The sequence below is a fragment of the Scyliorhinus torazame genome, chromosome 4 (genome assembly GCF_047496885.1).
Source record: "Scyliorhinus torazame isolate Kashiwa2021f chromosome 4, sScyTor2.1, whole genome shotgun sequence".
Classification (NCBI taxonomy): domain Eukaryota; kingdom Metazoa; phylum Chordata; class Chondrichthyes; order Carcharhiniformes; family Scyliorhinidae; genus Scyliorhinus; species Scyliorhinus torazame.
This window is the reverse complement of record NC_092710.1, coordinates 148,722,800-148,734,692: the sequence shown is the minus strand read 5'-3', so window position 1 is coordinate 148,734,692 and position 11,893 is coordinate 148,722,800. Positions and strand designations below refer to the sequence as shown.

Below are 11,893 nucleotides of genomic sequence, written 5' to 3'. Positions count from 1 at the left end.
GTCCATCTTCCCCGGGACAAACCGGTGGTTACCCCTGTTTTGTCCCAACATGGACCACAACAACTGGATCCTCCCCTCCAATATCCTTTCAAGCTGGTCAGAGATGTCCCTCACCCTGGCACCGGGCTGGCAATATACCATGCGGAACTCTCAGTCCTCCCTACAAAGGATGTTATCAGTTTCCCTATTATAAAATGCTCTTCAACTAGTCTTTTTGCTCCCCCCCCACCCCCCACTTGAATGACCTCCTGTACCACAGTGCAGTGGTCAGCTAGCTCATCCTCCCGACAGTCCTTTTCCTCATCCACACAGGGAGCAAGTACCTCATACCTGTTGGACAAGGTCAAGGGCTAAGGCTCCTCTATTTCTGAATTCAGGATCCCTCTACCTACCTCACTTACGGTCACACCTGCTGTTCCTGACAATTTGAGGTCCTTAATATATGAGGTGTGACCGCCCCCTAAACACAGCGTCCAGGTAACTCTCCCCCTCCCGGATGTGCCGCAGTATCTAAACTTCAGACTCCAGCTCATCAATTCTGAGCCAAAATTCCTCGATCAACAAACACTGTAGCTTGCAATGGGTCTGCCAGCTCCCACATTATACAGCTACAGCACATTGCCTGCCCGCCATTCTACTTAATTAATTAGTTTTGCAGTTTTTTTCCCAAAATTTAGGAGATTCCTTTTCAGCCAATTAGGTCACAGCTTTCCTGTGACATCGTTTTTTTCAACTTCAGTGGAATCCCTGATACTCACCGCTCCAATGCTCCACCCTGCTTGAATCTCCAGCTCCGCTCTCCCTCCTTGAATCTCCAGCTCAGCTCGCCCTCCTTGAATCTCCAGCTCCTCTCGCCCTCCTTGAATCTCCAGCTCCTCTCATCCTCCTTCAATCTCCAGCTCCGCTCGCCATTCTTGAATCTCCAGCTCTGCTCGCCCTCCTTGAATCTCCTGGCTCCTCACGCCCTCCTTAAGTCTCCAGCTCTTCTCTCCCTCTTTGAATCTCCAGATCCACTTGCCCTCCTTGAATCTCCCGGCTCCGCTCATCTGCTTTGAATCTCCAGCTCCTCTCGCGCTCTTTGAATCTCCCGGTCCAGTTGAAAAGCAACAGCGTCGTCCATGCTGTGACCCAATTCCATGAATTCTCCTATTTGGGATTCTGCAAGGAAAGATTTAATGGGCATTGTACCACGATACTTTGCTAAAGACCTTCCAGTTTTGTGTCAGGATGTGATGATTTCTTTGAGGAGTCGATTTGCAGTTCCATCTGCTGGGATTAACTACCCCAGGTTTTAGAGGTGGTTTAGTTATCCTGAGAGGAGTTGGAGGATCCAACTTTTGGAATCAGTCAGGAGTTACCACTCCTGATCCAGCATGTTTACTGTTGGCTGTTCAATCTTGTTTTTAAAAAAAATTATTCAAACGTTTTCCACCTAGCAGCAAAACAACACAAACACTCGAACCATCAAAGCCCCCAACTGAAGAAACAAACCCCCCGCATCTGTCTGCAGCTCTGGCAAGTCTGACACCCCAAATATGGCCAGTAAGGGATAGGGCTCCAGGTCAATTTTCAGCATTGCTGACATGGTACTGAAGAAGGAGACCCAGAACTCCACAACTTTAGAACACGATCAGAACATGTGAACAAGGTTGGCCGGACCCCTCCCACAATGCTCACACATCCTCAATTCCTATTAAAAAATTGACTTATCCTGGACCTATCCAGATGAGTTCTCAGGTGAAAAATGAAATGAAAATCGTTTATTGTCACAAGTAGGCTTCGAATGAAGTTACTGTGAAAAGCCCCTAGCCTCCACATTCCGGCGCCTGTTCGGGGAGACTGGTACGGGAATTGAACCGTGCTGCTGGCCTGCCTTGGTCTGCTTTCAAAGCCGGCGATTTAGCCCTGTGCTAAACCAGCCCCTACTTTAAGTTGTATTAAGGCAGACCTCGCACATGAGGACATGGCCCCTCCACAGGGCGTCACTCCATACCCCATCCTCCAACACCAGCCGCAACATCTCCTCCAACTTCGCCATAACCCCCTCCACCAATACTGCGCCTTTGGACATAATCCTTCCATAGATCCCGAAGTATTCCTCTCCTCCGACCCTGCGGGCAAACGAACACTCTCCATCGAGGTTGGTGGCGTCATAGGGAATGTCAAAAAGATCCATTTCGCAACATTGCGAACTTGCAGGTATGTGAACGAGTCAGACTGAGTGCCCAAATTTATCCAACAACTCCTCTAAACTCGCAAACATCCCTCCAAGAACAGACCCCCATTCCTTCCAACCCCTTCTCTTCTCACCCTGTTGGTCAAGGTGAGGGATCTGTATTTGGAGGAAGGGTTCACCAGTCTGGAGGAGCTAAGGGAGAGGGTGGAGCTGCCGAGGGGGATTGAGTTCAGGTATCTGCAGGTTAGGGACTTTGCGTGTAAGGTCTGGAGGGGGTTCGCTAAATTGCCAGGACACACCCTGCTGGAGCGACTGCTGCTTCCGGATGTGGAAGGGGAGGGAAGAATTGGGGATATATACAAGTGGCTGGGGGAGCAGGTGGGGAAGATCAAGGAAAAATGGGAAGGTGAGTTGGGAGGGGAATCAATTGGGGAATATGGAGTGAGGCACTGTGTAGGGTAAACGGGACCTCTTCCTGTGCAAGGATGAGTTTGATACAGTTTAAGGTGGTGCACAGGGTGCATATGACTTGGCGAGAATGAGTGGGTTCTTCCAAGGGGTAGCAGATGAGTGTGAGAGGTGTGGGCGGGGGCCAGCGAATCATGTGCACATGTTTTGGGGTTGCAAAAAATTGGGAGTGTTTGTGGTCTTAGCCAGGGTAGTGGAGGAGAAGGTGGACCTGGACCTTTTGGTGGTGATATTTTGGGTTTCAGAGAAGCTGGAGCTCATGGAGAGGAGGAAGGCCGATGTTGTGGCCGTTGCACGGCGGCGAATATTGTTGGAGTGGTGGTTGGCATTGCCTCCTGGGGTGGCGGCTTGGTTGGTTGACCTGTATGACTTCCTGTGGTTGGAGAAGATTAAGTATGAGTTAAGGAGCTCTGTAGAGGGGTTTGAGAAAAGGTGGGGGATGTTTGTGACCGTGTTTGAGGAGCTGTTTGTCGGGGGGGGGGGGATATGTTTCCTGGGGTGTTTATTTGTTGTAAATTGTTTTGATACATGTTTGTAATAAAATACATTAAAAAAAAAATAGATACCCAGGACTATTGCCCTGTTGGTTAAGTTTGTAAACATATTTCTGTTGCGCTGTTTCTGTGGGTTTCTGTGCCACTGAGCGAACTCCACTCTCTGCATGAACTCAATCTGCTCTTTGCTCAGACTGTCCTTCCTCAGGTTCAGGCAAACTCCGGACCTCCTGGACAATTCATTTCCGCCATTTCTCCGAACCGCCGGGTAGGGTAAATCCAGAGAGTCTATTGTTTGAAAAGCAAGGGGAATTTTCACTTTTTGGGGCTTGCCCAAGAATTCTTCCATTTGAGAGTCAAAGCCAGATTCTACTACCAGGCAGTCAACAGGGAATTCCAGTATTGTTTCCTTCCCTGTTTCTTCCCCAACAAACAATCCATTTTCTTCGGAGTCGACAATTCCATTTGGCATTTCTCAAGATTGCAGTTGGAGATTCCCATGGTTTTATTTCTGCTGTGTGCTCCATTACTTCAGCACTCACCGAATGATGTTAAACCGGTGTGGACCCGGCTTGAGAGTCAATAATAGGCAGCTCAGTCCATTCAGAAATTTCAACTGGAAGGTTTATTTTGCAAGAGTTAAATTCTTGGGAATAATTTGGGTTTGAATGCACACTTTCTCTTTGCATAATGACACAGTGGAGGTGTATTTTTGTCCTGGCATTTTGAAACCATACTGAATTTTTCGATGCTTCTGCTGTGCTTATTATGAAGGTCAGTTCTTCTACTGCAGCTCTGTTGGAGTTCTGGACATGTGTAGTTTGCTCATTTTTGCTGGGCTGTCTCATGAAACCTGTACTTGGCACACCTTTACAGCGTCGTTCACAACACTGGTTTTTGCACGTTGACTTTACTGCCTTTTGGATGGATGGATGGATCCCCCATCACTCTAAATACTTGCCTTCAGAAAGGCTCTTCTCTTCTGGACAAAGAACGGAATCCTGCCAGACAGTTGCCAGCAAAGCCACTGATATTAGACTTGGACTCGACACTCCACTTCATTGGAGTATTTGCTTGGACATTTTCTAGCTCATTCTGCCTGTACTGGCCTGCGCTGTGCTGCAGTCATATCATTGGCTGTTTTCTCCATCCCATTGCTCATCAGCCAATTCATGTTTGCTCGCCTCAAGACACACAGGTTACAATATTTACCACCTCTACCATCATGCTGACAACAGGTAGGCTTTGATTACAATTTATTGTCATAAGTTAAAGAGCAATACAGCAATTAAGCAGTGATTTTGGGTTCCTGTGCTTTGCATTGTGTGAAAAGAGGGTGGGTGGGATCAGGAGGGCAATGATGTCATTTGGGGTGTGGCCTGATGTCATTGGGGCGGGCTGCTATGTCACCAGAGGTTGGGGCAGGGCATGATGTAGGGGCTCTGCAAAGGGTGAGAGTGCGGGGCTCCCAAAAGTGTAAATCCGCCTCTGACAGTAACAACATGGATGCAGAACTCGTGGAGTGGCAGAAAACAGACAGTGGTGGTTAATGGATGCTTTTCAGGCTTGAGGAAGATTAGTGGAGTTCCCCAGGGATTAGTGCTGGGACCCTTGCTTTTCCTGATGTATATTAATGACCTCGACCTTGGTGTACAGGACACAATTTCAAAGTTTGTGGATGGTACAAAACTCGAAGCATTGTGAATTGTGAGGAGGATAGTTTCCTCCTGTTGCTAACTTTCTCCCTGGTTCAATTGCTCTGTTTTATTACCTTTGCTCTCGAGTGGCCAGGTATCTTTATGATACCGCCATGAGGTTCAAGTCCGAGTAATGATCAATAACCCAATACACCGATTAGTAAGATTCAAATCAAAGCACATTTATTATACACAGTAATCGCTACTCATGCACAAATTCTACGTCTAAGCTACTTCTACAACTAACAGGCCTATACTTAACTTCGGACTGGCCCACCAGGTCAGGGGAACAAATGGCCTTTCGTTCGGGTTCTGAGTCTGCGGGATTCGAAGTTGGTACGGATTGGTAGCTAGGAGCGCCTACCTCGTAGCGAGTGTTGAATTAAGACATACTTCGTTCGACGGTCACTGCACCGGTCACGGTCAATGTTGGTTCGTGTTGCTGGGTGACCCGGGCAGGACGCAGAGGTGAAGAGGTGAAGAGCGCGATTTGAACTTGGGGCTTAACTCTTATAGTCCCCAGGGGCTTCCCGCATTTCGGGGCGGACCCTGTACCTGGTCCCAAGTGATTGGACTTTGTCCCAATCGCTTGGTTCGATTTCTCCAATACTGGAGCGGTTCCCTAATCGATGGGCAGTTTTGAGGTGCTCGTTCACCTCCTTTGTGTTGGCTCCTGCTGGCGCCGAGGAGTCTGGCTTTGCTTTGTGTGTCCAAAATGTTACTTATTGTTCCCGGGGATTGCTCATCAGTATGCAGATGGCTGCTACATTGTTATGGTCGCTGGTATCGATGTTGTCTGGCCTTTGCAGAGGTAAATACACAGCAAACCTGCAGCTGCTGGTTTCTGTCTATGTTGGCTGACTTTCCCATCAGCCTTTGCCATTTGCCCATTTAAAATCGGGAGTTGGCCAATTTAGGTGGCTACACTCCAAAAGGACACAGACAAATTGGGGGAATGCTGGACAGGTGGCAGGCGAAGTTCCATGCAGAGAAATGTGAAGTGATTAATTTTGGTAGTAAGAACTTGGAGAGGTAGTATAAAATAGGGTACGACTCTAAAGGGGATGCAAAAGCAGAGGCACCTGGGTGAATATGTGCATAAATCATTGCAGGATAGGTTGCAAGCATAGTTAATAAAACATATTTATTAATAGAGGGGCATGGAGCACAAGAGTAAGGATGTTATGGTGATTTTGCATAAGGCATTAGTCAGTCTCAGCTACAATATTGTGCTCAGTTCTAGTTGCCATCAGAAAAGGCTTGAAGGTATTGGAGTGAGTGCAGAAGAGATTTATGAGAATGGTTCCAGGGGTGAGGGACTTGATAGATTGGAGAAGTTGTGACTATTTTCCTTGGAGGAAAGAAGGCTGAGGGGAGAATAGATAGAGGTATTCAAAATCATGAGGATTTTGGACAGACTAGATGGGGCGAAAGTGTTCCCACTCATGAAAGGATCAAGAACAAGAGGGCGCAGATTTAAAGTAATTCGTGAACCAAGCAACTCTGATTGGAGAAGAGAAAAACGTTGTTCACACAGGAAGGGGATAAGGTCCGGAATGCTCTGCCTCGAGAGTGTGGTGGATGCAGGTTCAAGTGAAGCTTTCAAAAGGAAATTAGACTGCTATGAGAAGATGAAGGGAGAGATGGAAGAAGGCAAGTCTCTCATTGGGAGAGGCAGTGCCCGACAGGATGGGCCAAATGGTCTCCTGCTCCGTAACAATTCTGTGGTGACGTTATGCGTTTGGACCACGTGACCAGTGTTTGGGTCCGAGTGAAGATGGCGGCGCGACCGAAGGCGGTGGCGCGACCAGAATAGAGAGAGCGAGAGAAAGAAAGAAAGAAAGAAAAAGAAAGGCAGGTTTCAGCGGAGCCGGGATTCCTCGTGAAGAGGGACGGTTAAAAGCGGGTGAGTGCACCGGTGCCTTATGGAAACGGTTGCGTGGCTGAATTCTGGGGTCGGGGAGCCCGGGCTGGTCGGGCGGTGGCTCGCGCGCCTGCCCTTTCCCCTCGGCCGGTGATTTTGAACCGGCCGGGCTCGCGCGGCTAACGGCCTCTTTGCTGGGTGGGCGAGCAGCCCATTGTGACGTGCGATGGCTCGGGCTGGGGCTTCCGGGGAATCCGATCGATAGCCCGCCGATCAGAATCTCTCCAGGTTGATCCACCCCGCAGCAGGTGCACCATGTACCTGCCCGATTGTTGACATGTTTGGAAAACGATTCGCCCTGTTTGTTTTTGCTGCGTCTTCTGTGTAATTGCCTCGTCTTCTGTGTAATTGCCTCTTTGGAACAAGTGATTATAGGGCAGCAGATTCTTTTTTTTTTCTATGGAAGGAGTGTCATCAAACAAATTTAGTATAATCTATTAATCCTTCCTGAGAACAAGCAATAACAAAGATCCAGCTGCTCTCCCAACAGTGGCAGCAAAAAAGGTCTTTGTGTCCAGGCGAGCTGCGGAATCGATTCCAACTGCAGGCTCTGAATGCGAAGCTGTCGATTCTTACACCGTCGAGGATATCTAGGATAGAATGAATATCACGGACATTTTTACCCTATGGGCGCATTCGACTAAATTTTACCATCAAGTGTCTGTGTTGGGAAAGATGTGTTTGCTATTTATTAATGTCATAATTTTACTTTTTTAATAATTTGGTAATAAAGTGAGATTTTTCATAGATGTATGTCATATGTGCGCAAAGATCAATGAAGGCATTTATATCTCTTCCATCCCTGGTTTGTGAAGAGTTTAGGTGCACAAAGATTAGTGGATTCTGGAATGGTGGTAGTTGTCAGGGTAGGGAGAGGAAGGACATTTAGGAAGAGAGAGAGGGGCAGCACGGTAGTGCAGTGGTTAGAACTGTTGCTTTGCAGCGTCAGGGTCCCAGGTTTGATTACCGGCTTGGGTCAGTGTCTGTGCGGAGTTTGCACGTTCTTCCCGTGTCTGTGTGGGTTTTCTCTGATTTCCTCCCACAAGTCCCAAATAACGTGCTTGTTAGGTGAATTGGACATTCTGAATTCTCCCTCAGTGCACCCGAACAGGCGCGGAGTATGGCGACTAGGGGGTTTTCACAGTAACTTAATTGCAATGTTAATGTGACACCAATAAAGATTATTAATGCTCAATAACATCCCACTGGAATTCCTGCTATCTTGCATCCACGGTGACGGACAATCTGCTTCTTGAATTAGATCTCAATACACATATAGGGAAGTCCACCATCAATTTGGGCTGACTCATGAAACAAATATTGGATAAAACCAAACTGATGGTTTCTCAGGCCCTTGTTTTCAGCACATTGCTGCATGACTGAGACATGGATGACTTCAGCAAACAGGAAAAGAAACTGAGTATTTTCCAGCTTTGCTGTCAGTGATGCATTGGGTATATCCTGGCAAGACAAAATTACATATACAGTAGTCCTCTCAAAAGGCAGAGCTGCCAAGTGTGTTGGCGCTAATCAAACCGAGGTGGCTTCGGTGGATTGGTCTCATCCATGGGTTGGAGATGGTTTCATACCCAAACACCTACTGTATCCTGAAACAGCCAGTTCCAGACAACCAAAAGGGTGCCAAATGCTCAGCTTCAGGAATGGCTTTCAAGCATGACATGAAGGCCGTAAACATCGACTGTCACACCTAGGAGTCATGAGCTGGGGGCAGAAGGAAATGCCGACACCTTCAGTGGGCTGGTGGCTGCAACAGGCACCAACACTGAAAACAACCTATGACGACACTTGGCGGCTTCATATATGACAATTGTGGCAGAACCTGCCTCGATGGGGTACAAATTCTAGTAAAAACCATCAAAATGAATATTCCAATTGAGCATAGGGAATTAAAAGAAAGGCAGAAAATGTTGGAAATACTCAGCAGGTCTCGTGATATCTGTTGAGCATTCCTAACGTTTCCTGTTTTTCATTTCCTGTGTCCATAGTGCTTTTTTATTCATGAGGAACTAAAAATATTGTTTGGGAAGTTCAGTATTGTAAATGCTGGTAATTTCTAGCACTGTCTTAATGGTTAGTAAGTTTTGTTCTGTCATTCTTTCAAATGCCCACACAAATTGCTACACCCTGATCATTTTATGTACCAGTTTGCACTCTCTGACTTTCTAATTCGTGTTTTTGGTGAGGTTGCCATCAAACATCAATGGAATTTTCTTCTGAACGCCAAGATTTTCAAAAATCTTCTCAAACTGTATCTCTTTGTCAGTGCACTCGTACAATTAAAGCCCCAAAGCACTTTATAGATAAGTGTAAGGGTGCACAGTTGGAAATGGGCAACAAATGGCAGTCACAACTCATGAAAGGTAAATAAACATTTCACTTTCTCATATTCCCATTCCTTTGAGCAGTGCCTTGGAATGTTTTATGAAGGTAATCATCCAATTTAAATGCAAATTATATTCTGTACATTCTAAAAGATTTAACGTATTTGGGAAGTTGACTTGGAAATTATTTATGGCTCATGCTATCCTCTGGATGAATAATCCATTTGTCGAAAAAAGTCAAGCTATTAACTTGTTTTTGAGATACATTCTGATGAGCTGTTCCAGTTGCCCAATGTCAAAACAGCAGTAGAATCTGGATGTTTCAGGTAGCCTTCGCATATTGGTAGCTAACTTATGTTTAAACTCTTCGTATGGACTGATTTAAAAGTTGAATTTCGGAGACTTTTTTTAAAGATAAAAATTTAATGGATTGACTGGTACATGTTTTTTGAGGGGTTTACGTTTAATTACCAACACTTGTGACTCACCCAGCAGAGGAGTACTGTGTTGGGTTTTCAGCCTCAGGGGCTCAAACCTCGCAAGAAAGTGGATTGGAGCAAGAAGGAAGTTTAAAAGGTAAATTTTAATAATTCTTTTTTACCTGAGACTTTGATGACAGCCCGTGAACATGGTTCCATTTCTTTTATATGCTCGTAGTTCACACACTCCAAACAAACTCTTTAGTTTGTTCTATCTTCCCTCTGTCCTATCAATTATAAGTTAAACTTTTACTAAAGTTCACCAATATCTCATTGGGAAAACTTCACTCTGACCTCGCACTAATGCTGAAAAATCCTAAATCTCCTGCTTCAAATCCTGGTCTCTGCTGTGTTACTCTGAACACCAAGTGTAGCAATGAGTCAAAGTGCCCATTGAAATTTGGGGATCAACTTTTACACAAAGTCAACTATTATCTGAGTATATATGTCTGTCTCCACGTATTTTGCTCTTCCTGACTTCCTTTGCTCATTTGCATCTTATTCCATTGTCTGGTTTTTGCTATTGTCTTCCTCTTCAATCCTAATTTTTCCACCTCAAAGCTTCAACTTCTGTTACTAACATTGGGAACTTGCTAAGATGAGCTCCCTCTGCACTTTTTTCTATTATGAAATTTATAGCTATCTGCTCTGACAGATATATGAATTTCAATGACTTTAACTTAGCTATATTGCTCTGATTGACTGTCACTAAGGTCTGAACCCTGAAAGATAATGGAGTGTTGCAAAATTTTTCTCTCCTGAATTTCCGTTTTATCTGTGTTGAAGTAGTCCTCCACTTATGCAAATCGATTTTGTTGGCGGATAGTAACTCCCAATAATTGGGATGATAATTGCCGGAGTCGGCCAGTTCATGGACCGAACTGTACCTTATTTCCAGCATATTAATTCCGGAGTAGCCCAGCACATTTGATTTAGATATTCCTTTTGTACTTCATTGTTGGAATAATAGTTTTCATCTAACCCTAGTTATCCTGTGAAAATTGTGGTAATCCACCACTGGTAGTGTTTTAATGCAACAGTGCTGCTTTCTAGGCCATTGCAGAAGGCAATTAAAATTCAATAGTGTTAATTTGAGACGTGAGTTGCATAGGCTAGACTGACTACAGAAAATTAGCAAAGCAGTTGAGTTCTTTTTCACTATCCCAATGGTTTCATCAATACTTGTACTAATGTTTCCCCCTAATTTTTAGGGCTGAATTCAAATTCCCATTTAAAAAAAAAAAAAAAAATCACAACTACCATCTCCTGTTTGGTTGAAACTTTTTGTGATACCATCATCTCCAGAATTCAGAGGCAGTTGTTGGCTGTGGCTGAGCACTTTTTATTGCTTCTCTACATTACACTCTAATTTGCAAAGACTGTACTTGGAAGTTGGAACAGTTCTGATTTTGTTCAACTGTTCATAGTTTGGTGTCACATGATTGGTGCAGAGGTCCTCATTGAAGAGTTAAACTTACTGCATTAGAACCTCTTCAGTTTCAGCATTTAAAGTTTTTAATTTAACAATTTAAACTTCCTAGAGCCAGAAGTTGTTGGGTAGCTCAAAGATGCCTCAAATGGACCACCATTGTTAATCCACCAGACCAATCTTTGAACTGCCACGTCAAATTGCATTTGCACAAACACCCAATGTCAATATATGACACATGAATGAAACAAGGCAGCTTTGGATTAGGTTGAAGAGCTTCCAGGTCAATCTTGCCTTTATGCCGCATGTTGCATCTTATTACTTTATGCAGTACAGGGAGCACTGGTAACTGAATATTTTGAGTCACCAGTTCTATGGTTTGAGGTTACTTTGTTTTATCTTATTACCATTTCTTGACAAAGGTTTGGTTTGATCACTTTCATTTGTGATTTAATTACTTTCACCATATCGCTATCAGATATCTTAATTGCTGTTGCCCTGTTAATTATGACTAATCGGTGACTTGGCTTGAATAGAATGTAGACTCAGCTTGTTACGATATTCAGAAATTGAGTGGGTGATATAGATTTTGTGGATTTTAGATTTAATCTTTGATGTTGTCTTGAATTCTTCTCCTGATTTCCAACATTACTAGAAAATGCATGTGCATTAATATTATGCCCACTAAATTTAATAGTTTAAAAAGAATTGCTAGGTTACATGATAAGTGACCAATTGGGAAAAGAGCTGGAAAGTGATTGCTGCAATTGAAGGGAGAAATTGGAGGAGAAGGATAAATGGAAAATAAATGTTTAATCTTTTTAAATTCACACAATTTGGGGTGGGAGTGACTTAATGGAACTGGTGTTATGCCAGAATGAATA

The 11,893-nt window shown here is 44.6% G+C and overlaps 1 protein-coding gene across 3 annotated transcripts in view; it reads left to right on the top strand.

Annotated features, from left to right (window-relative positions):
* The first annotated feature begins 6,566 nt into the window (after nt 1-6,566).
* Nucleotides 6,567-11,893, top strand: part of LOC140410523 (kinase D-interacting substrate of 220 kDa-like) — a 267,277-nt gene continuing 261,950 nt past the window's right edge. For all 3 annotated transcript variants that reach the window (XM_072498731.1, XM_072498730.1, XM_072498728.1), the window contains exon 1: nt 6,567-6,741. The gene's annotated coding sequence lies outside the window, so the exon portion shown is untranslated. The remainder of the gene's footprint in view (nt 6,742-11,893) is intronic.